At 59.6% G+C, this 17,742-nt stretch overlaps 31 non-coding genes across 31 annotated transcripts; all 31 read right to left on the bottom strand.

Moving 5' to 3' along the window:
* Positions 1 to 337: 337 nt before the first annotated feature.
* On the bottom strand, positions 338 to 501 carry LOC137519966 (U1 spliceosomal RNA). The gene has a single exon (XR_011021332.1). It is a non-coding gene; the product is annotated as a U1 spliceosomal RNA (small nuclear RNA).
* A 404-nt stretch (positions 502 to 905) lies between these two features.
* On the bottom strand, positions 906 to 1,069 carry LOC137520036 (U1 spliceosomal RNA). Its single transcript, XR_011021403.1, has one exon. It is a non-coding gene; the product is annotated as a U1 spliceosomal RNA (small nuclear RNA).
* A 404-nt stretch (positions 1,070 to 1,473) lies between these two features.
* Positions 1,474 to 1,637, bottom strand: LOC137520138 (U1 spliceosomal RNA). Its single transcript, XR_011021477.1, has one exon. It is a non-coding gene; the product is annotated as a U1 spliceosomal RNA (small nuclear RNA).
* A 404-nt stretch (positions 1,638 to 2,041) lies between these two features.
* LOC137520023 (U1 spliceosomal RNA) lies at positions 2,042 to 2,205 on the bottom strand. Its single transcript, XR_011021390.1, has one exon. It is a non-coding gene; the product is annotated as a U1 spliceosomal RNA (small nuclear RNA).
* A 404-nt stretch (positions 2,206 to 2,609) lies between these two features.
* Positions 2,610 to 2,773, bottom strand: LOC137519766 (U1 spliceosomal RNA). Its single transcript, XR_011021141.1, has one exon. It is a non-coding gene; the product is annotated as a U1 spliceosomal RNA (small nuclear RNA).
* A 404-nt stretch (positions 2,774 to 3,177) lies between these two features.
* Positions 3,178 to 3,341, bottom strand: LOC137519765 (U1 spliceosomal RNA). The gene has a single exon (XR_011021140.1). It is a non-coding gene; the product is annotated as a U1 spliceosomal RNA (small nuclear RNA).
* A 404-nt stretch (positions 3,342 to 3,745) lies between these two features.
* Positions 3,746 to 3,909, bottom strand: LOC137519764 (U1 spliceosomal RNA). The gene has a single exon (XR_011021139.1). It is a non-coding gene; the product is annotated as a U1 spliceosomal RNA (small nuclear RNA).
* A 404-nt stretch (positions 3,910 to 4,313) lies between these two features.
* On the bottom strand, positions 4,314 to 4,477 carry LOC137519984 (U1 spliceosomal RNA). Its single transcript, XR_011021351.1, has one exon. It is a non-coding gene; the product is annotated as a U1 spliceosomal RNA (small nuclear RNA).
* Positions 4,478 to 4,881: 404 nt separating this feature from the next.
* On the bottom strand, positions 4,882 to 5,045 carry LOC137519763 (U1 spliceosomal RNA). The gene has a single exon (XR_011021138.1). It is a non-coding gene; the product is annotated as a U1 spliceosomal RNA (small nuclear RNA).
* Positions 5,046 to 5,449: 404 nt separating this feature from the next.
* Positions 5,450 to 5,613, bottom strand: LOC137519762 (U1 spliceosomal RNA). Its single transcript, XR_011021137.1, has one exon. It is a non-coding gene; the product is annotated as a U1 spliceosomal RNA (small nuclear RNA).
* Positions 5,614 to 6,017: 404 nt separating this feature from the next.
* LOC137519760 (U1 spliceosomal RNA) lies at positions 6,018 to 6,181 on the bottom strand. The gene has a single exon (XR_011021135.1). It is a non-coding gene; the product is annotated as a U1 spliceosomal RNA (small nuclear RNA).
* A 404-nt stretch (positions 6,182 to 6,585) lies between these two features.
* Positions 6,586 to 6,749, bottom strand: LOC137519759 (U1 spliceosomal RNA). The gene has a single exon (XR_011021134.1). It is a non-coding gene; the product is annotated as a U1 spliceosomal RNA (small nuclear RNA).
* A 404-nt stretch (positions 6,750 to 7,153) lies between these two features.
* LOC137520016 (U1 spliceosomal RNA) lies at positions 7,154 to 7,317 on the bottom strand. The gene has a single exon (XR_011021383.1). It is a non-coding gene; the product is annotated as a U1 spliceosomal RNA (small nuclear RNA).
* A 404-nt stretch (positions 7,318 to 7,721) lies between these two features.
* LOC137519758 (U1 spliceosomal RNA) lies at positions 7,722 to 7,885 on the bottom strand. Its single transcript, XR_011021133.1, has one exon. It is a non-coding gene; the product is annotated as a U1 spliceosomal RNA (small nuclear RNA).
* Positions 7,886 to 8,294: 409 nt separating this feature from the next.
* LOC137519756 (U1 spliceosomal RNA) lies at positions 8,295 to 8,458 on the bottom strand. Its single transcript, XR_011021132.1, has one exon. It is a non-coding gene; the product is annotated as a U1 spliceosomal RNA (small nuclear RNA).
* Positions 8,459 to 8,862: 404 nt separating this feature from the next.
* Positions 8,863 to 9,026, bottom strand: LOC137520027 (U1 spliceosomal RNA). The gene has a single exon (XR_011021394.1). It is a non-coding gene; the product is annotated as a U1 spliceosomal RNA (small nuclear RNA).
* A 404-nt stretch (positions 9,027 to 9,430) lies between these two features.
* LOC137519755 (U1 spliceosomal RNA) lies at positions 9,431 to 9,594 on the bottom strand. The gene has a single exon (XR_011021131.1). It is a non-coding gene; the product is annotated as a U1 spliceosomal RNA (small nuclear RNA).
* Positions 9,595 to 9,998: 404 nt separating this feature from the next.
* On the bottom strand, positions 9,999 to 10,162 carry LOC137519754 (U1 spliceosomal RNA). The gene has a single exon (XR_011021130.1). It is a non-coding gene; the product is annotated as a U1 spliceosomal RNA (small nuclear RNA).
* A 404-nt stretch (positions 10,163 to 10,566) lies between these two features.
* Positions 10,567 to 10,730, bottom strand: LOC137519753 (U1 spliceosomal RNA). The gene has a single exon (XR_011021129.1). It is a non-coding gene; the product is annotated as a U1 spliceosomal RNA (small nuclear RNA).
* Positions 10,731 to 11,134: 404 nt separating this feature from the next.
* Positions 11,135 to 11,298, bottom strand: LOC137519752 (U1 spliceosomal RNA). The gene has a single exon (XR_011021128.1). It is a non-coding gene; the product is annotated as a U1 spliceosomal RNA (small nuclear RNA).
* A 404-nt stretch (positions 11,299 to 11,702) lies between these two features.
* Positions 11,703 to 11,866, bottom strand: LOC137519751 (U1 spliceosomal RNA). Its single transcript, XR_011021126.1, has one exon. It is a non-coding gene; the product is annotated as a U1 spliceosomal RNA (small nuclear RNA).
* Positions 11,867 to 12,275: 409 nt separating this feature from the next.
* LOC137519750 (U1 spliceosomal RNA) lies at positions 12,276 to 12,439 on the bottom strand. Its single transcript, XR_011021125.1, has one exon. It is a non-coding gene; the product is annotated as a U1 spliceosomal RNA (small nuclear RNA).
* Positions 12,440 to 12,843: 404 nt separating this feature from the next.
* On the bottom strand, positions 12,844 to 13,007 carry LOC137520026 (U1 spliceosomal RNA). Its single transcript, XR_011021393.1, has one exon. It is a non-coding gene; the product is annotated as a U1 spliceosomal RNA (small nuclear RNA).
* A 404-nt stretch (positions 13,008 to 13,411) lies between these two features.
* On the bottom strand, positions 13,412 to 13,575 carry LOC137519748 (U1 spliceosomal RNA). Its single transcript, XR_011021123.1, has one exon. It is a non-coding gene; the product is annotated as a U1 spliceosomal RNA (small nuclear RNA).
* Positions 13,576 to 13,979: 404 nt separating this feature from the next.
* LOC137519747 (U1 spliceosomal RNA) lies at positions 13,980 to 14,143 on the bottom strand. Its single transcript, XR_011021122.1, has one exon. It is a non-coding gene; the product is annotated as a U1 spliceosomal RNA (small nuclear RNA).
* A 404-nt stretch (positions 14,144 to 14,547) lies between these two features.
* LOC137519745 (U1 spliceosomal RNA) lies at positions 14,548 to 14,711 on the bottom strand. The gene has a single exon (XR_011021121.1). It is a non-coding gene; the product is annotated as a U1 spliceosomal RNA (small nuclear RNA).
* Positions 14,712 to 15,115: 404 nt separating this feature from the next.
* Positions 15,116 to 15,279, bottom strand: LOC137519744 (U1 spliceosomal RNA). The gene has a single exon (XR_011021120.1). It is a non-coding gene; the product is annotated as a U1 spliceosomal RNA (small nuclear RNA).
* A 404-nt stretch (positions 15,280 to 15,683) lies between these two features.
* On the bottom strand, positions 15,684 to 15,847 carry LOC137519743 (U1 spliceosomal RNA). The gene has a single exon (XR_011021119.1). It is a non-coding gene; the product is annotated as a U1 spliceosomal RNA (small nuclear RNA).
* A 404-nt stretch (positions 15,848 to 16,251) lies between these two features.
* LOC137519742 (U1 spliceosomal RNA) lies at positions 16,252 to 16,415 on the bottom strand. Its single transcript, XR_011021118.1, has one exon. It is a non-coding gene; the product is annotated as a U1 spliceosomal RNA (small nuclear RNA).
* A 404-nt stretch (positions 16,416 to 16,819) lies between these two features.
* LOC137519741 (U1 spliceosomal RNA) lies at positions 16,820 to 16,983 on the bottom strand. The gene has a single exon (XR_011021117.1). It is a non-coding gene; the product is annotated as a U1 spliceosomal RNA (small nuclear RNA).
* A 404-nt stretch (positions 16,984 to 17,387) lies between these two features.
* LOC137519905 (U1 spliceosomal RNA) lies at positions 17,388 to 17,551 on the bottom strand. The gene has a single exon (XR_011021273.1). It is a non-coding gene; the product is annotated as a U1 spliceosomal RNA (small nuclear RNA).
* Between the last annotated feature and the right edge of the window lie 191 nt (positions 17,552 to 17,742).

The following is a 17,742-nucleotide window of genomic DNA, read 5'->3' as shown; positions in this document are numbered from 1 at the left end:
GAAGCGCTCGCTCGCTCACTCTCTCCCTTGATCGGCACTGAACGCGGGAAACACAGCCCACGGGAAAGCTCCGCCGCACTTGCCCAGAGCTACAGTTAGCCGCAAACACCAGAAAATGCCATAAACCGGGCACTCGGCCGGCGCGCAGTGAGCCCTGAGGATTTGCATAGAGTGATGATGTCACAGAAGCAGCCACACCCAGCCCCTGTGAAGGATGAAAAAAGCCTTCTCTGTCGCAGTGCAGATAAAGGACCGAGTCCCGCATGCTCTCCCCACTGTCCCCAGCCAGCAAGGGATCCTCAGCGGCACGCCTGCTCTGTCGTTAACCGGTGCTCATCAGGGGAAAGCGCGAACGCAGTCCCCCACTACCACAAATTATGCAGTCGAGTTTCCCGCATTTGGAGAAATCGCAGGGGTCAACCTGCCCGGAGTGCAATGGACGGGCCTCACCCTGGGAGAACCACCTTCGTGATCATGGTATCTCCCCTGCCAGGTAAGTATGAGTTGCTCTTGCACGCAGGCAGGCCGCCGGTTGCAGCCCTCGCTGCCCAGCAGGGGGCGACTTTGCGAAGCGCTCGCTCGCTCACTCTCTCCCTTGATCGGCACTGAACGCGGGAAACACAGCCCACGGGAAAGCTCCGCCGCACTTGCCCAGAGCTACAGTTAGCCGCAAACACCAGAAAATGCCATAAACCGGGCACTCGGCCGGAGCGCAGTGAGCCCTGAGGATTTGCATAGAGTGATGATGTCACAGAAGCAGCCACACCCAGCCCCTGTGAAGGATGAAAAAAGCCTTCTCTGTCGCAGTGCAGATAAAGGACCGAGTCCCGCATGCTCTCCCCACTGTCCCCAGCCAGCAAGGGATCCTCAGCGGCACGCCTGCTCTGTCGTTAACCGGTGCTCATCAGGGGAAAGCGCGAACGCAGTCCCCCACTACCACAAATTATGCAGTCGAGTTTCCCGCATTTATGGAAATCGCAGGGGTCAACCTGCCCGGAGTGCAATGGACGGGCCTCACCCTGGGAGAACCACCTTCGTGATCATGGTATCTCACCTGCCAGGTAAGTATGAGTTGCTCTTGCACGCAGGCAGGCCGCCGGTTGCAGCCCTCGCTGCCCAGCAGGGGGCGACTTTGCGAAGCGCTCGCTCGCTCACTCTCTCCCTTGATCGGCACTGAACGCGGGAAACACAGCCCACGGGAAAGCTCCGCCGCACTTGCCCAGAGCTACAGTTAGCCGCAAACACCAGAAAATGCCATAAACCGGGCACTCGGCCGGCGCGCAGTGAGCCCTGAGGATTTGCATAGAGTGATGATGTCACAGAAGCAGCCACACCCAGCCCCTGTGAAGGATGAAAAAAGCCTTCTCTGTCGCAGTGCAGATAAAGGACCGAGTCCCGCATGCTCTCCCCACTGTCCCCAGCCAGCAAGGGATCCTCAGCGGCACGCCTGCTCTGTCGTTAACCGGTGCTCATCAGGGGAAAGCGCGAACGCAGTCCCCCACTACCACAAATTATGCAGTCGAGTTTCCCGCATTTGGGGAAATCGCAGGGGTCAACCTGCCCGAAGTGCAATGGACGGGCCTCACCCTGGGAGAACCACCTTCGTGATCATGGTATCTCCCCTGCCAGGTAAGTATGAGTTGCTCTTGCACGCAGGCAGGCCGCCGGTTGCAGCCCTCGCTGCCCAGCAGGGGGCGACTTTGCGAAGCGCTCGCTCGCTCACTCTCTCCCTTGATCGGCACTGAACGCGGGAAACACAGCCCACGGGAAAGCTCCGCCGCACTTGCCCAGAGCTACAGTTAGCCGCAAACACCAGAAAATGCCATAAACCGGGCACTCGGCCGGAGCGCAGTGAGCCCTGAGGATTTGCATAGAGTGATGATGTCACAGAAGCAGCCACACCCAGCCCCTGTGAAGGATGAAAAAAGCCTTCTCTGTCGCAGTGCAGATAAAGGACCGAGTCCCGCATGCTCTCCCCACTGTCCCCAGCCAGCAAGGGATCCTCAGCGGCACGCCTGCTCTGTCGTTAACCGGTGCTCATCAGGGGAAAGCGCGAACGCAGTCCACCACTACCACAAATTATGCAGTCGAGTTTCCCGCATTTGGGGAAATCGCAGGGGTCAACCTGCCCGGAGTGCAATGGACGGGCCTCACCCTGGGAGAACCACCTTCGTGATCATGGTATCTCCCCTGCCAGGTAAGTATGAGTTGCTCTTGCACGCAGGCAGGCCGCCGGTTGCAGCCCTCGCTGCCCAGCAGGGGGCGACTTTGCGAAGCGCTCGCTCGCTCACTCTCTCCCTTGATCGGCACTGAACGCGGGAAACACAGCCCACGGGAAAGCTCCGCCGCACTTGCCCAGAGCTACAGTTAGCCGCAAACACCAGAAAATGCCATAAACCGGGCACTCGGCCGGCGCGCAGTGAGCCCTGAGGATTTGCATAGAGTGATGATGTCACAGAAGCAGCCACACCCAGCCCCTGTGAAGGATGAAAAAAGCCTTCTCTGTCGCAGTGCAGATAAAGGACCGAGTCCCGCATGCTCTCCCCACTGTCCCCAGCCAGCAAGGGATCCTCAGCGGCACGCCTGCTCTGTCGTTAACCGGTGCTCATCAGGGGAAAGCGCGAACGCAGTCCCCCACTACCACAAATTATGCAGTCGAGTTTCCCGCATTTGGGGAAATCGCAGGGGTCAACCTGCCCGGAGTGCAATGGACGGGCCTCACCCTGGGAGAACCACCTTCGTGATCATGGTATCTCCCCTGCCAGGTAAGTATGAGTTGCTCTTGCACGCAGGCAGGCCGCCGGTTGCAGCCCTCGCTGCCCAGCAGGGGGCGACTTTGCGAAGCGCTCGCTCGCTCACTCTCTCCCTTGATCGGCACTGAACGCGGGAAACACAGCCCACGGGAAAGCTCCGCCGCACTTGCCCAGAGCTACAGTTAGCCGCAAACACCAGAAAATGCCATAAACCGGGCACTCGGCCAGAGCGCAGTGAGCCCTGAGGATTTGCATAGAGTGATGATGTCACAGAAGCAGCCACACCCAGCCCCTGTGAAGGATGAAAAAAGCCTTCTCTGTCGCAGTGCAGATAAAGGACCGAGTCCCGCATGCTCTCCCCACTGTCCCCAGCCAGCAAGGGATCCTCAGCGGCACGCCTGCTCTGTCGTTAACCGGTGCTCATCAGGGGAAAGCGCGAACGCAGTCCCCCACTACCACAAATTATGCAGTCGAGTTTCCCGCATTTGGGGAAATCGCAGGGGTCAACCTGCCCGGAGTGCAATGGACGGGCCTCACCCTGGGAGAACCACCTTCGTGATCATGGTATCTCCCCTGCCAGGTAAGTATGAGTTGCTCTTGCACGCAGGCAGGCCGCCGGTTGCAGCCCTCGCTGCCCAGCAGGGGGCGACTTTGCGAAGCGCTCGCTCGCTCACTCTCTCCCTTGATCGGCACTGAACGCGGGAAACACAGCCCACGGGAAAGCTCCGCCGCACTTGCCCAGAGCTACAGTTAGCCGCAAACACCAGAAAATGCCATAAACCGGGCACTCGGCCGGCGCGCAGTGAGCCCTGAGGATTTGCATAGAGTGATGATGTCACAGAAGCAGCCACACCCAGCCCCTGTGAAGGATGAAAAAAGCCTTCTCTGTCGCAGTGCAGATAAAGGACCGAGTCCCGCATGCTCTCCCCACTGTCCCCAGCCAGCAAGGGATCCTCAGCGGCACGCCTGCTCTGTCGTTAACCGGTGCTCATCAGGGGAAAGCGCGAACGCAGTCCCCCACTACCACAAATTATGCAGTCGAGTTTCCCGCATTTGGGGAAATCGCAGGGGTCAACCTGCCCGGAGTGCAATGGACGGGCCTCACCCTGGGAGAACCACCTTCGTGATCATGGTATCTCCCCTGCCAGGTAAGTATGAGTTGCTCTTGCACGCAGGCAGGCCGCCGGTTGCAGCCCTCGCTGCCCAGCAGGGGGCGACTTTGCGAAGCGCTCGCTCGCTCACTCTCTCCCTTGATCGGCACTGAACGCGGGAAACACAGCCCACGGGAAAGCTCCGCCGCACTTGCCCAGAGCTACAGTTAGCCGCAAACACCAGAAAATGCCATAAACCGGGCACTCGGCCGGCGCGCAGTGAGCCCTAAGGATTTGCATAGAGTGATGATGTCACAGAAGCAGCCACACCCAGCCCCTGTGAAGGATGAAAAAAGCCTTCTCTGTCGCAGTGCAGATAAAGGACCGAGTCCCGCATGCTCTCCCCACTGTCCCCAGCCAGCAAGGGATCCTCAGCGGCACGCCTGCTCTGTCGTTAACCGGTGCTCATCAGGGGAAAGCGCGAACGCAGTCCCATACTACCACAAATTATGCAGTCGAGTTTCCCGCATTTGGGGAAATCGCAGGGGTCAACCTGCCCGGAGTGCAATGGACGGGCCTCACCCTGGGAGAACCACCTTCGTGATCATGGTATCTCCCCTGCCAGGTAAGTATGAGTTGCTCTTGCACGCAGGCAGGCCGCCGGTTGCAGCCCTCGCTGCCCAGCAGGGGGCGACTTTGCGAAGCGCTCGCTCGCTCACTCTCTCCCTTGATCGGCACTGAACGCGGGAAACACAGCCCACGGGAAAGCTCCGCCGCACTTGCCCAGAGCTACAGTTAGCCGCAAACACCAGAAAATGCCATAAACCGGGCACTCGGCCGGAGCGCAGTGAGCCCTGAGGATTTGCATAGAGTGATGATGTCACAGAAGCAGCCACACCCAGCCCCTGTGAAGGATGAAAAAAGCCTTCTCTGTCGCAGTGCAGATAAAGGACCGAGTCCCGCATGCTCTCCCCACTGTCCCCAGCCAGCAAGGGATCCTCAGCGGCACGCCTGCTCTGTCGTTAACCGGTGCTCATCAGGGGAAAGCGCGAACGCAGTCCCCCACTACCACAAATTATGCAGTCGAGTTTCCCGCATTTGGGGAAATCGCAGGGGTCAACCTGCCCGGAGTGCAATGGACGGGCCTCACCCTGGGAGAACCACCTTCGTGATCATGGTATCTCCCCTGCCAGGTAAGTATGAGTTGCTCTTGCACGCAGGCAGGCCGCCGGTTGCAGCCCTCGCTGCCCAGCAGGGGGCGACTTTGCGAAGCGCTCGCTCGCTCACTCTCTCCCTTGATCGGCACTGAACGCGGGAAACACAGCCCACGGGAAAGCTCCGCCGCACTTGCCCAGAGCTACAGTTAGCCGCAAACACCAGAAAATGCCATAAACCGGGCACTCGGCCGGCGCGCAGTGAGCCCTGAGGATTTGCATAGAGTGATGATGTCACAGAAGCAGCCACACCCAGCCCCTGTGAAGGATGAAAAAAGCCTTCTCTGTCGCAGTGCAGATAAAGGACCGAGTCCCGCATGCTCTCCCCACTGTCCCCAGCCAGCAAGGGATCCTCAGCGGCACGCCTGCTCTGTCGTTAACCGGTGCTCATCAGGGGAAAGCGCGAACGCAGTCCCCCACTACCACAAATTATGCAGTCGAGTTTCCCGCATTTGGGGAAATCGCAGGGGTCAACCTGCCCGGAGTGCAATGGACGGGCCTCACCCTGGGAGAACCACCTTCGTGATCATGGTATCTCCCCTGCCAGGTAAGTATGAGTTGCTCTTGCACGCAGGCAGGCCGCCGGTTGCAGCCCTCGCTGCCCAGCAGGGGGCGACTTTGCGAAGCGCTCGCTCGCTCACTCTCTCCCTTGATCGGCACTGAACGCGGGAAACACAGCCCACGGGAAAGCTCCGCCGCACTTGCCCAGAGCTACAGTTAGCCGCAAACACCAGAAAATGCCATAAACCGGGCACTCGGCCGGAGCGCAGTGAGCCCTGAGGATTTGCATAGAGTGATGATGTCACAGAAGCAGCCACACCCAGCCCCTGTGAAGGATGAAAAAAGCCTTCTCTGTCGCAGTGCAGATAAAGGACCGAGTCCCGCATGCTCTCCCCACTGTCCCCAGCCAGCAAGGGATCCTCAGCGGCACGCCTGCTCTGTCGTTAACCGGTGCTCATCAGGGGAAAGCGCGAACGCAGTCCCCCACTACCACAAATTATGCAGTCGAGTTTCCCGCATTTGGGGAAATCGCAGGGGTCAACCTGCCCGGAGTGCAATGGACGGGCCTCACCCTGGGAGAACCACCTTCGTGATCATGGTATCTCCCCTGCCAGGTAAGTATGAGTTGCTCTTGCACGCAGGCAGGCCGCCGGTTGCAGCCCTCGCTGCCCAGCAGGGGGCGACTTTGCGAAGCGCTCGCTCGCTCACTCTCTCCCTTGATCGGCACTGAACGCGGGAAACACAGCCCACGGGAAAGCTCCGCCGCACTTGCCCAGAGCTACAGTTAGCCGCAAACACCAGAAAATGCCATAAACCGGGCACTCGGCCGGAGCGCAGTGAGCCCTGAGGATTTGCATAGAGTGATGATGTCACAGAAGCAGCCACACCCAGCCCCTGTGAAGGATGAAAAAAGCCTTCTCTGTCGCAGTGCAGATAAAGGACCGAGTCCCGCATGCTCTCCCCACTGTCCCCAGCCAGCAAGGGATCCTCAGCGGCACGCCTGCTCTGTCGTTAACCGGTGCTCATCAGGGGAAAGCGCGAACGCAGTCCCCCACTACCACAAATTATGCAGTCGAGTTTCCCGCATTTGGGGAAATCGCAGGGGTCAACCTGCCCGGAGTGCAATGGACGGGCCTCACCCTGGGAGAACCACCTTCGTGATCATGGTATCTCCCCTGCCAGGTAAGTATGAGTTGCTCTTGCACGCAGGCAGGCCGCCGGTTGCAGCCCTCGCTGCCCAGCAGGGGGCGACTTTGCGAAGCGCTCGCTCGCTCACTCTCTCCCTTGATCGGCACTGAACGCGGGAAACACAGCCCACGGGAAAGCTCCGCCGCACTTGCCCAGAGCTACAGTTAGCCGCAAACACCAGAAAATGCCATAAACCGGGCACTCGGCCGGAGCGCAGTGAGCCCTGAGGATTTGCATAGAGTGATGATGTCACAGAAGCAGCCACACCCAGCCCCTGTGAAGGATGAAAAAAGCCTTCTCTGTCGCAGTGCAGATAAAGGACCGAGTCCCGCATGCTCTCCCCACTGTCCCCAGCCAGCAAGGGATCCTCAGCGGCACGCCTGCTCTGTCGTTAACCGGTGCTCATCAGGTGAAAGCGCGAACGCAGTCCCCCACTACCACAAATTATGCAGTCGAGTTTCCCGCATTTGGGGAAATCGCAGGGGTCAACCTGCCCGGAGTGCAATGGACGGGCCTCACCCTGGGAGAACCACCTTCGTGATCATGGTATCTCCCCTGCCAGGTAAGTATGAGTTGCTCTTGCACGCAGGCAGGCCGCCGGTTGCAGCCCTCGCTGCCCAGCAGGGGGCGACTTTGCGAAGCGCTCGCTCGCTCACTCTCTCCCTTGATCGGCACTGAACGCGGGAAACACAGCCCACGGGAAAGCTCCGCCGCACTTGCCCAGAGCTACAGTTAGCCGCAAACACCAGAAAATGCCATAAACCGGGCACTCGGCCGGAGCGCAGTGAGCCCTGAGGATTTGCATAGAGTGATGATGTCACAGAAGCAGCCACACCCAGCCCCTGTGAAGGATGAAAAAAGCCTTCTCTGTCGCAGTGCAGATAAAGGACCGAGTCCCGCATGCTCTCCCCACTGTCCCCAGCCAGCAAGGGATCCTCAGCGGCACGCCTGCTCTGTCGTTAACCGGTGCTCATCAGGGGAAAGCGCGAACGCAGTCCCCCACTACCACAAATTATGCAGTCGAGTTTCCCGCATTTGGGGAAATCGCAGGGGTCAACCTGCCCGGAGTGCAATGGACGGGCCTCACCCTGGGAGAACCACCTTCGTGATCATGGTATCTCCCCTGCCAGGTAAGTATGAGTTGCTCTTGCACGCAGGCAGGCCGCCGGTTGCAGCCCTCGCCTCGCTGCCCAGCAGGGGGCGACTTTGCGAAGCGCTCGCTCGCTCACTCTCTCCCTTGATCGGCACTGAACGCGGGAAACACAGCCCACGGGAAAGCTCCGCCGCACTTGCCCAGAGCTACAGTTAGCCGCAAACACCAGAAAATGCCATAAACCGGGCACTCGGCCGGAGCGCAGTGAGCCCTGAGGATTTGCATAGAGTGATGATGTCACAGAAGCAGCCACACCCAGCCCCTGTGAAGGATGAAAAAAGCCTTCTCTGTCGCAGTGCAGATAAAGGACCGAGTCCCGCATGCTCTCCCCACTGTCCCCAGCCAGCAAGGGATCCTCAGCGGCACGCCTGCTCTGTCGTTAACCGGTGCTCATCAGGGGAAAGCGCGAACGCAGTCCCCCACTACCACAAATTATGCAGTCGAGTTTCCCGCATTTGGGGAAATCGCAGGGGTCAACCTGCCCGGAGTGCAATGGACGGGCCTCACCCTGGGAGAACCACCTTCGTGATCATGGTATCTCCCCTGCCAGGTAAGTATGAGTTGCTCTTGCACACAGGCAGGCCGCCGGTTGCAGCCCTCGCTGCCCAGCAGGGGGCGACTTTGCGAAGCGCTCGCTCGCTCACTCTCTCCCTTGATCGGCACTGAACGCGGGAAACACAGCCCACGGGAAAGCTCCGCCGCACTTGCCCAGAAATACAGTTAGCCGCAAACACCAAAAAATGCCATAAACCGGGCACTCGGCCGGCGCGCAGTGAGCCCTGAGGATTTGCATAGAGTGATGATGTCACAGAAGCAGCCACACCCAGCCCCTGTGAAGGATGAAAAAAGCCTTCTCTGTCGCAGTGCAGATAAAGGACCGAGTCCCGCATGCTCTCCCCACTGTCCCCAGCCAACAAGGGATCCTCAGCGGCACACCTGCTCTGTCGTTAACCGGTGCTCATCAGGGGAAAGCGCGAACGCAGTCCCCCACTACCACAAATTATGCAGTCGAGTTTCCCGCATTTATGGAAATCGCAGGGGTCAACCTGCCCGGAGTGCAATGGACGGGCCTCACCCTGGGAGAACCACCTTCGTGATCATGGTATCTCCCCTGCCAGGTAAGTATGAGTTGCTCTTGCACGCAGGCAGGCCGCCGGTTGCAGCCCTCGCTGCCCAGCAGGGGGCGACTTTGCGAAGCGCTCGCTCGCTCACTCTCTCCCTTGATCGGCACTGAACGCGGGAAACACAGCCCACGGGAAAGCTCCGCCGCACTTGCCCAGAGCTACAGTTAGCCGCAAACACCAGAAAATGCCATAAACCGGGCACTCGGCCGGCGCGCAGTGAGCCCTGAGGATTTGCATAGAGTGATGATGTCACAGAAGCAGCCACACCCAGCCCCTGTGAAGGATGAAAAAAGCCTTCTCTGTCGCAGTGCAGATAAAGGACCGAGTCCCGCATGCTCTCCCCACTGTCCCCAGCCAGCAAGGGATCCTCAGCGGCACGCCTGCTCTGTCGTTAACCGGTGCTCATCAGGGGAAAGCGCGAACGCAGTCCCCCACTACCACAAATTATGCAGTCGAGTTTCCCGCATTTGGGGAAATCGCAGGGGTCAACCTGCCCGGAGTGCAATGGACGGGCCTCACCCTGGGAGAACCACCTTCGTGATCATGGTATCTCCCCTGCCAGGTAAGTATGAGTTGCTCTTGCACGCAGGCAGGCCGCCGGTTGCAGCCCTCGCTGCCCAGCAGGGGGCGACTTTGCGAAGCGCTCGCTCGCTCACTCTCTCCCTTGATCGGCACTGAACGCGGGAAACACAGCCCACGGGAAAGCTCCGCCGCACTTGCCCAGAGCTACAGTTAGCCGCAAACACCAGAAAATGCCATAAACCGGGCACTCGGCCGGAGCGCAGTGAGCCCTGAGGATTTGCATAGAGTGATGATGTCACAGAAGCAGCCACACCCAGCCCCTGTGAAGGATGAAAAAAGCCTTCTCTGTCGCAGTGCAGATAAAGGACCGAGTCCCGCATGCTCTCCCCACTGTCCCCAGCCAGCAAGGGATCCTCAGCGGCACGCCTGCTCTGTCGTTAACCGGTGCTCATCAGGGGAAAGCGCGAACGCAGTCCCCCACTACCACAAATTATGCAGTCGAGTTTCCCGCATTTGGGGAAATCGCAGGGGTCAACCTGCCCGGAGTGCAATGGACGGGCCTCACCCTGGGAGAACCACCTTCGTGATCATGGTATCTCCCCTGCCAGGTAAGTATGAGTTGCTCTTGCACGCAGGCAGGCCGCCGGTTGCAGCCCTCGCTGCCCAGCAGGGGGCGACTTTGCGAAGCGCTCGCTCGCTCACTCTCTCCCTTGATCGGCACTGAACGCGGGAAACACAGCCCACGGGAAAGCTCCGCCGCACTTGCCCAGAGCTACAGTTAGCCGCAAACACCAGAAAATGCCATAAACCGGGCACTCGGCCGGCGCGCAGTGAGCCCTGAGGATTTGCATAGAGTGATGATGTCACAGAAGCAGCCACACCCAGCCCCTGTGAAGGATGAAAAAAGCCTTCTCTGTCGCAGTGCAGATAAAGGACCGAGTCCCGCATGCTCTCCCCACTGTCCCCAGCCAGCAAGGGATCCTCAGCGGCACGCCTGCTCTGTCGTTAACCGGTGCTCATCAGGGGAAAGCGCGAACGCAGTCCCCCACTACCACAAATTATGCAGTCGAGTTTCCCGCATTTGGGGAAATCGCAGGGGTCAACCTGCCCGGAGTGCAATGGACGGGCCTCACCCTGGGAGAACCACCTTCGTGATCATGGTATCTCCCCTGCCAGGTAAGTATGAGTTGCTCTTGCACGCAGGCAGGCCGCCGGTTGCAGCCCTCGCTGCCCAGCAGGGGGCGACTTTGCGAAGCGCTCGCTCGCTCACTCTCTCCCTTGATCGGCACTGAACGCGGGAAACACAGCCCACGGGAAAGCTCCGCCGCACTTGCCCAGAGCTACAGTTAGCCGCAAACACCAGAAAATGCCATAAACCGGGCACTCGGCCAGAGCGCAGTGAGCCCTGAGGATTTGCATAGAGTGATGATGTCACAGAAGCAGCCACACCCAGCCCCTGTGAAGGATGAAAAAAGCCTTCTCTGTCGCAGTGCAGATAAAGGACCGAGTCCCGCATGCTCTCCCCACTGTCCCCAGCCAGCAAGGGATCCTCAGCGGCACGCCTGCTCTGTCGTTAACCGGTGCTCATCAGGGGAAAGCGCGAACGCAGTCCCCCACTACCACAAATTATGCAGTCGAGTTTCCCGCATTTGGGGAAATCGCAGGGGTCAACCTGCCCGGAGTGCAATGGACGGGCCTCACCCTGGGAGAACCACCTTCGTGATCATGGTATCTCCCCTGCCAGGTAAGTATGAGTTGCTCTTGCACGCAGGCAGGCCGCCGGTTGCAGCCCTCGCTGCCCAGCAGGGGGCGACTTTGCGAAGCGCTCGCTCGCTCACTCTCTCCCTTGATCGGCACTGAACGCGGGAAACACAGCCCACGGGAAAGCTCCGCCGCACTTGCCCAGAGCTACAGTTAGCCGCAAACACCAGAAAATGCCATAAACCGGGCACTCGGCCGGAGCGCAGTGAGCCCTGAGGATTTGCATAGAGTGATGATGTCACAGAAGCAGCCACACCCAGCCCCTGTGAAGGATGAAAAAAGCCTTCTCTGTCGCAGTGCAGATAAAGGACCGAGTCCCGCATGCTCTCCCCACTGTCCCCAGCCAGCAAGGGATCCTCAGCGGCACGCCTGCTCTGTCGTTAACCGGTGCTCATCAGGGGAAAGCGCGAACGCAGTCCCCCACTACCACAAATTATGCAGTCGAGTTTCCCGCATTTGGGGAAATCGCAGGGGTCAACCTGCCCGGAGTGCAATGGACGGGCCTCACCCTGGGAGAACCACCTTCGTGATCATGGTATCTCCCCTGCCAGGTAAGTATGAGTTGCTCTTGCACGCAGGCAGGCCGCCGGTTGCAGCCCTCGCCTCGCTGCCCAGCAGGGGGCGACTTTGCGAAGCGCTCGCTCGCTCACTCTCTCCCTTGATCGGCACTGAACGCGGGAAACACAGCCCACGGGAAAGCTCCGCCGCACTTGCCCAGAGCTACAGTTAGCCGCAAACACCAGAAAATGCCATAAACCGGGCACTCGGCCGGAGCGCAGTGAGCCCTGAGGATTTGCATAGAGTGATGATGTCACAGAAGCAGCCACACCCAGCCCCTGTGAAGGATGAAAAAAGCCTTCTCTGTCGCAGTGCAGATAAAGGACCGAGTCCCGCATGCTCTCCCCACTGTCCCCAGCCAGCAAGGGATCCTCAGCGGCACGCCTGCTCTGTCGTTAACCGGTGCTCATCAGGGGAAAGCGCGAACGCAGTCCCCCACTACCACAAATTATGCAGTCGAGTTTCCCGCATTTGGGGAAATCGCAGGGGTCAACCTGCCCGGAGTGCAATGGACGGGCCTCACCCTGGGAGAACCACCTTCGTGATCATGGTATCTCCCCTGCCAGGTAAGTATGAGTTGCTCTTGCACACAGGCAGGCCGCCGGTTGCAGCCCTCGCTGCCCAGCAGGGGGCGACTTTGCGAAGCGCTCGCTCGCTCACTCTCTCCCTTGATCGGCACTGAACGCGGGAAACACAGCCCACGGGAAAGCTCCGCCGCACTTGCCCAGAAATACAGTTAGCCGCAAACACCAAAAAATGCCATAAACCGGGCACTCGGCCGGCGCGCAGTGAGCCCTGAGGATTTGCATAGAGTGATGATGTCACAGAAGCAGCCACACCCAGCCCCTGTGAAGGATGAAAAAAGCCTTCTCTGTCGCAGTGCAGATAAAGGACCGAGTCCCGCATGCTCTCCCCACTGTCCCCAGCCAACAAGGGATCCTCAGCGGCACACCTGCTCTGTCGTTAACCGGTGCTCATCAGGGGAAAGCGCGAACGCAGTCCCCCACTACCACAAATTATGCAGTCGAGTTTCCCGCATTTATGGAAATCGCAGGGGTCAACCTGCCCGGAGTGCAATGGACGGGCCTCACCCTGGGAGAACCACCTTCGTGATCATGGTATCTCCCCTGCCAGGTAAGTATGAGTTGCTCTTGCACGCAGGCAGGCCGCCGGTTGCAGCCCTCGCTGCCCAGCAGGGGGCGACTTTGCGAAGCGCTCGCTCGCTCACTCTCTCCCTTGATCGGCACTGAACGCGGGAAACACAGCCCACGGGAAAGCTCCGCCGCACTTGCCCAGAGCTACAGTTAGCCGCAAACACCAGAAAATGCCATAAACCGGGCACTCGGCCGGCGCGCAGTGAGCCCTGAGGATTTGCATAGAGTGATGATGTCACAGAAGCAGCCACACCCAGCCCCTGTGAAGGATGAAAAAAGCCTTCTCTGTCGCAGTGCAGATAAAGGACCGAGTCCCGCATGCTCTCCCCACTGTCCCCAGCCAGCAAGGGATCCTCAGCGGCACGCCTGCTCTGTCGTTAACCGGTGCTCATCAGGGGAAAGCGCGAACGCAGTCCCCCACTACCACAAATTATGCAGTCGAGTTTCCCGCATTTGGGGAAATCGCAGGGGTCAACCTGCCCGGAGTGCAATGGACGGGCCTCACCCTGGGAGAACCACCTTCGTGATCATGGTATCTCCCCTGCCAGGTAAGTATGAGTTGCTCTTGCACGCAGGCAGGCCGCCGGTTGCAGCCCTCGCTGCCCAGCAGGGGGCGACTTTGCGAAGCGCTCGCTCGCTCACTCTCTCCCTTGATCGGCACTGAACGCGGGAAACACAGCCCACGGGAAAGCTCCGCCGCACTTGCCCAGAGCTACAGTTAGCCGCAAACACCAGAAAATGCCATAAACCGGGCACTCGGCCGGAGCGCAGTGAGCCCTGAGGATTTGCATAGAGTGATGATGTCACAGAAGCAGCCACACCCAGCCCCTGTGAAGGATGAAAAAAGCCTTCTCTGTCGCAGTGCAGATAAAGGACCGAGTCCCGCATGCTCTCCCCACTGTCCCCAGCCAGCAAGGGATCCTCAGCGGCACGCCTGCTCTGTCGTTAACCGGTGCTCATCAGGGGAAAGCGCGAACGCAGTCCCCCACTACCACAAATTATGCAGTCGAGTTTCCCGCATTTGGGGAAATCGCAGGGGTCAACCTGCCCGGAGTGCAATGGACGGGCCTCACCCTGGGAGAACCACCTTCGTGATCATGGTATCTCCCCTGCCAGGTAAGTATGAGTTGCTCTTGCACGCAGGCAGGCCGCCGGTTGCAGCCCTCGCTGCCCAGCAGGGGGCGACTTTGCGAAGCGCTCGCTCGCTCACTCTCTCCCTTGATCGGCACTGAACGCGGGAAACACAGCCCACGGGAAAGCTCCGCCGCACTTGCCCAGAGCTACAGTTAGCCGCAAACACCAGAAAATGCCATAAACCGGGCACTCGGCCGGCGCGCAGTGAGCCCTGAGGATTTGCATAGAGTGATGATGTCACAGAAGCAGCCACACCCAGCCCCTGTGAAGGATGAAAAAAGCCTTCTCTGTCGCAGTGCAGATAAAGGACCGAGTCCCGCATGCTCTCCCCACTGTCCCCAGCCAGCAAGGGATCCTCAGCGGCACGCCTGCTCTGTCGTTAACCGGTGCTCATCAGGGGAAAGCGCGAACGCAGTCCCCCACTACCACAAATTATGCAGTCGAGTTTCCCGCATTTGGGGAAATCGCAGGGGTCAACCTGCCCGGAGTGCAATGGACGGGCCTCACCCTGGGAGAACCACCTTCGTGATCATGGTATCTCCCCTGCCAGGTAAGTATGAGTTGCTCTTGCACGCAGGCAGGCCGCCGGTTGCAGCCCTCGCTGCCCAGCAGGGGGCGACTTTGCGAAGCGCTCGCTCGCTCACTCTCTCCCTTGATCGGCACTGAACGCGGGAAACACAGCCCACGGGAAAGCTCCGCCGCACTTGCCCAGAGCTACAGTTAGCCGCAAACACCAGAAAATGCCATAAACCGGGCACTCGGCCAGAGCGCAGTGAGCCCTGAGGATTTGCATAGAGTGATGATGTCACAGAAGCAGCCACACCCAGCCCCTGTGAAGGATGAAAAAAGCCTTCTCTGTCGCAGTGCAGATAAAGGACCGAGTCCCGCATGCTCTCCCCACTGTCCCCAGCCAGCAAGGGATCCTCAGCGGCACGCCTGCTCTGTCGTTAACCGGTGCTCATCAGGGGAAAGCGCGAACGCAGTCCCCCACTACCACAAATTATGCAGTCGAGTTTCCCGCATTTGGGGAAATCGCAGGGGTCAACCTGCCCGGAGTGCAATGGACGGGCCTCACCCTGGGAGAACCACCTTCGTGATCATGGTATCTCCCCTGCCAGGTAAGTATGAGTTGCTCTTGCACGCAGGCAGGCCGCCGGTTGCAGCCCTCGCTGCCCAGCAGGGGGCGACTTTGCGAAGCGCTCGCTCGCTCACTCTCTCCCTTGATCGGCACTGAACGCGGGAAACACAGCCCACGGGAAAGCTCCGCCGCACTTGCCCAGAGCTACAGTTAGCCGCAAACACCAGAAAATGCCATAAACCGGGCACTCGGCCGGAGCGCAGTGAGCCCTGAGGATTTGCATAGAGTGATGATGTCACAGAAGCAGCCACACCCAGCCCCTGTGAAGGATGAAAAAAGCCTTCTCTGTCGCAGTGCAGATAAAGGACCGAGTCCCGCATGCTCTCCCCACTGTCCCCAGCCAGCAAGGGATCCTCAGCGGCACGCCTGCTCTGTCGTTAACCGGTGCTCATCAGGGGAAAGCGCGAACGCAGTCCCCCACTACCACAAATTATGCAGTCGAGTTTCCCGCATTTGGGGAAATCGCAGGGGTCAACCTGCCCGGAGTGCAATGGACGGGCCTCACCCTGGGAGAACCACCTTCGTGATCATGGTATCTCCCCTGCCAGGTAAGTATGAGTTGCTCTTGCACGCAGGCAGGCCGCCGGTTGCAGCCCTCGCTGCCCAGCAGGGGGCGACTTTGCGAAGCGCTCGCTCGCTCACTCTCTCCCTTGATCGGCACTGAACGCGGGAAACACAGCCCACGGGAAAGCTCCGCCGCACTTGCCCAGAGCTACAGTTAGCCGCAAACACCAGAAAATGCCATAAACCGGGCACTCGGCCGGCGCGCAGTGAGCCCTGAGGATTTGCATAGAGTGATGATGTCACAGAAGCAGCCACACCCAGCCCCTGTGAAGGATGAAAAAAGCCTTCTCTGTCGCAGTGCAGATAAAGGACCGAGTCCCGCATGCTCTCCCCACTGTCCCCAGCCAGCAAGGGATCCTCAGCGGCACGCCTGCTCTGTCGTTAACCGGTGCTCATCAGGGGAAAGCGCGAACGCAGTCCCCCACTACCACAAATTATGCAGTCGAGTTTCCCGCATTTGGGGAAATCGCAGGGGTCAACCTGCCCGGAGTGCAATGGACGGGCCTCACCCTGGGAGAACCACCTTCGTGATCATGGTATCTCCCCTGCCAGGTAAGTATGAGTTGCTCTTGCACGCAGGCAGGCCGCCGGTTGCAGCCCTCGCTGCCCAGCAGGGGGCGACTTTGCGAAGCGCTCGCTCGCTCACTCTCTCCCTTGATCGGCACTGAACGCGGGAAACACAGCCCACGGGAAAGCTCCGCCGCACTTGCCCAGAGCTACAGTTAGCCGCAAACACCAGAAAATGCCATAAACCGGGCACTCGGCCGGAGCGCAGTGAGCCCTGAGGATTTGCATAGAGTGATGATGTCACAGAAGCAGCCACACCCAGCCCCTGTGAAGGATGAAAAAAGCCTTCTCTGTCGCAGTGCAGATAAAGGACCGAGTCCCGCATGCTCTCCCCACTGTCCCCAGCCAGCAAGGGATCCTCAGCGGCACGCCTGCTCTGTCGTTAACCGGTGCTCATCAGGGGAAAGCGCGAACGCAGTCCCCCACTACCACAAATTATGCAGTCGAGTTTCCCGCATTTGGGGAAATCGCAGGGGTCAACCTGCCCGGAGTGCAATGGACGGGCCTCACCCTGGGAGAACCACCTTCGTGATCATGGTATCTCCCCTGCCAGGTAAGTATGAGTTGCTCTTGCACGCAGGCAGGCCGCCGGTTGCAGCCCTCGCTGCCCAGCAGGGGGCGACTTTGCGAAGCGCTCGCTCGCTCACTCTCTCCCTTGATCGGCACTGAACGCGGGAAACACAGCCCACGGGAAAGCTCCGCCGCACTTGCCCAGAGCTACAGTTAGCCGCAAACACCAGAAAATGCCATAAACCGGGCACTCGGCCGGAGCGCAGTGAGCCCTGAGGATTTGCATAGAGTGATGATGTCACAGAAGCAGCCACACCCAGCCCCTGTGAAGGATGAAAAAAGCCTTCTCTGTCGCAGTGCAGATAAAGGACCGAGTCCCGCATGCTCTCCCCACTGTCCCCAGCCAGCAAGGGATCCTCAGCGGCACGCCTGCTCTGTCGTTAACCGGTGCTCATCAGGGGAAAGCGCGAACGCAGTCCCCCACTACCACAAATTATGCAGTCGAGTTTCCCGCATTTGGGGAAATCGCAGGGGTCAACCTGCCCAGAGTGCAATGGACGGGCCTCACCCTGGGAGAACCACCTTCGTGATCATGGTATCTCCCCTGCCAGGTAAGTATGAGTTGCTCTTGCACGCAGGCAGGCCGCCGGTTGCAGCCCTCGCTGCCCAGCAGGGGGCGACTTTGCGAAGCGCTCGCTCGCTCACTCTCTCCCTTGATCGGCACTGAACGCGGGAAACACAGCCCACGGGAAAGCTCCGCCGCACTTGCCCAGAGCTACAGTTAGCCGCAAACACCAGAAAATGCCATAA

Source organism: Hyperolius riggenbachi, chromosome 5 (assembly GCF_040937935.1).
Source record: "Hyperolius riggenbachi isolate aHypRig1 chromosome 5, aHypRig1.pri, whole genome shotgun sequence".
Taxonomy (NCBI): domain Eukaryota; kingdom Metazoa; phylum Chordata; class Amphibia; order Anura; family Hyperoliidae; genus Hyperolius; species Hyperolius riggenbachi.
Note: the sequence above shows the minus strand (reverse complement) of the source record. Positions and strands in the feature narration are given on the sequence as shown.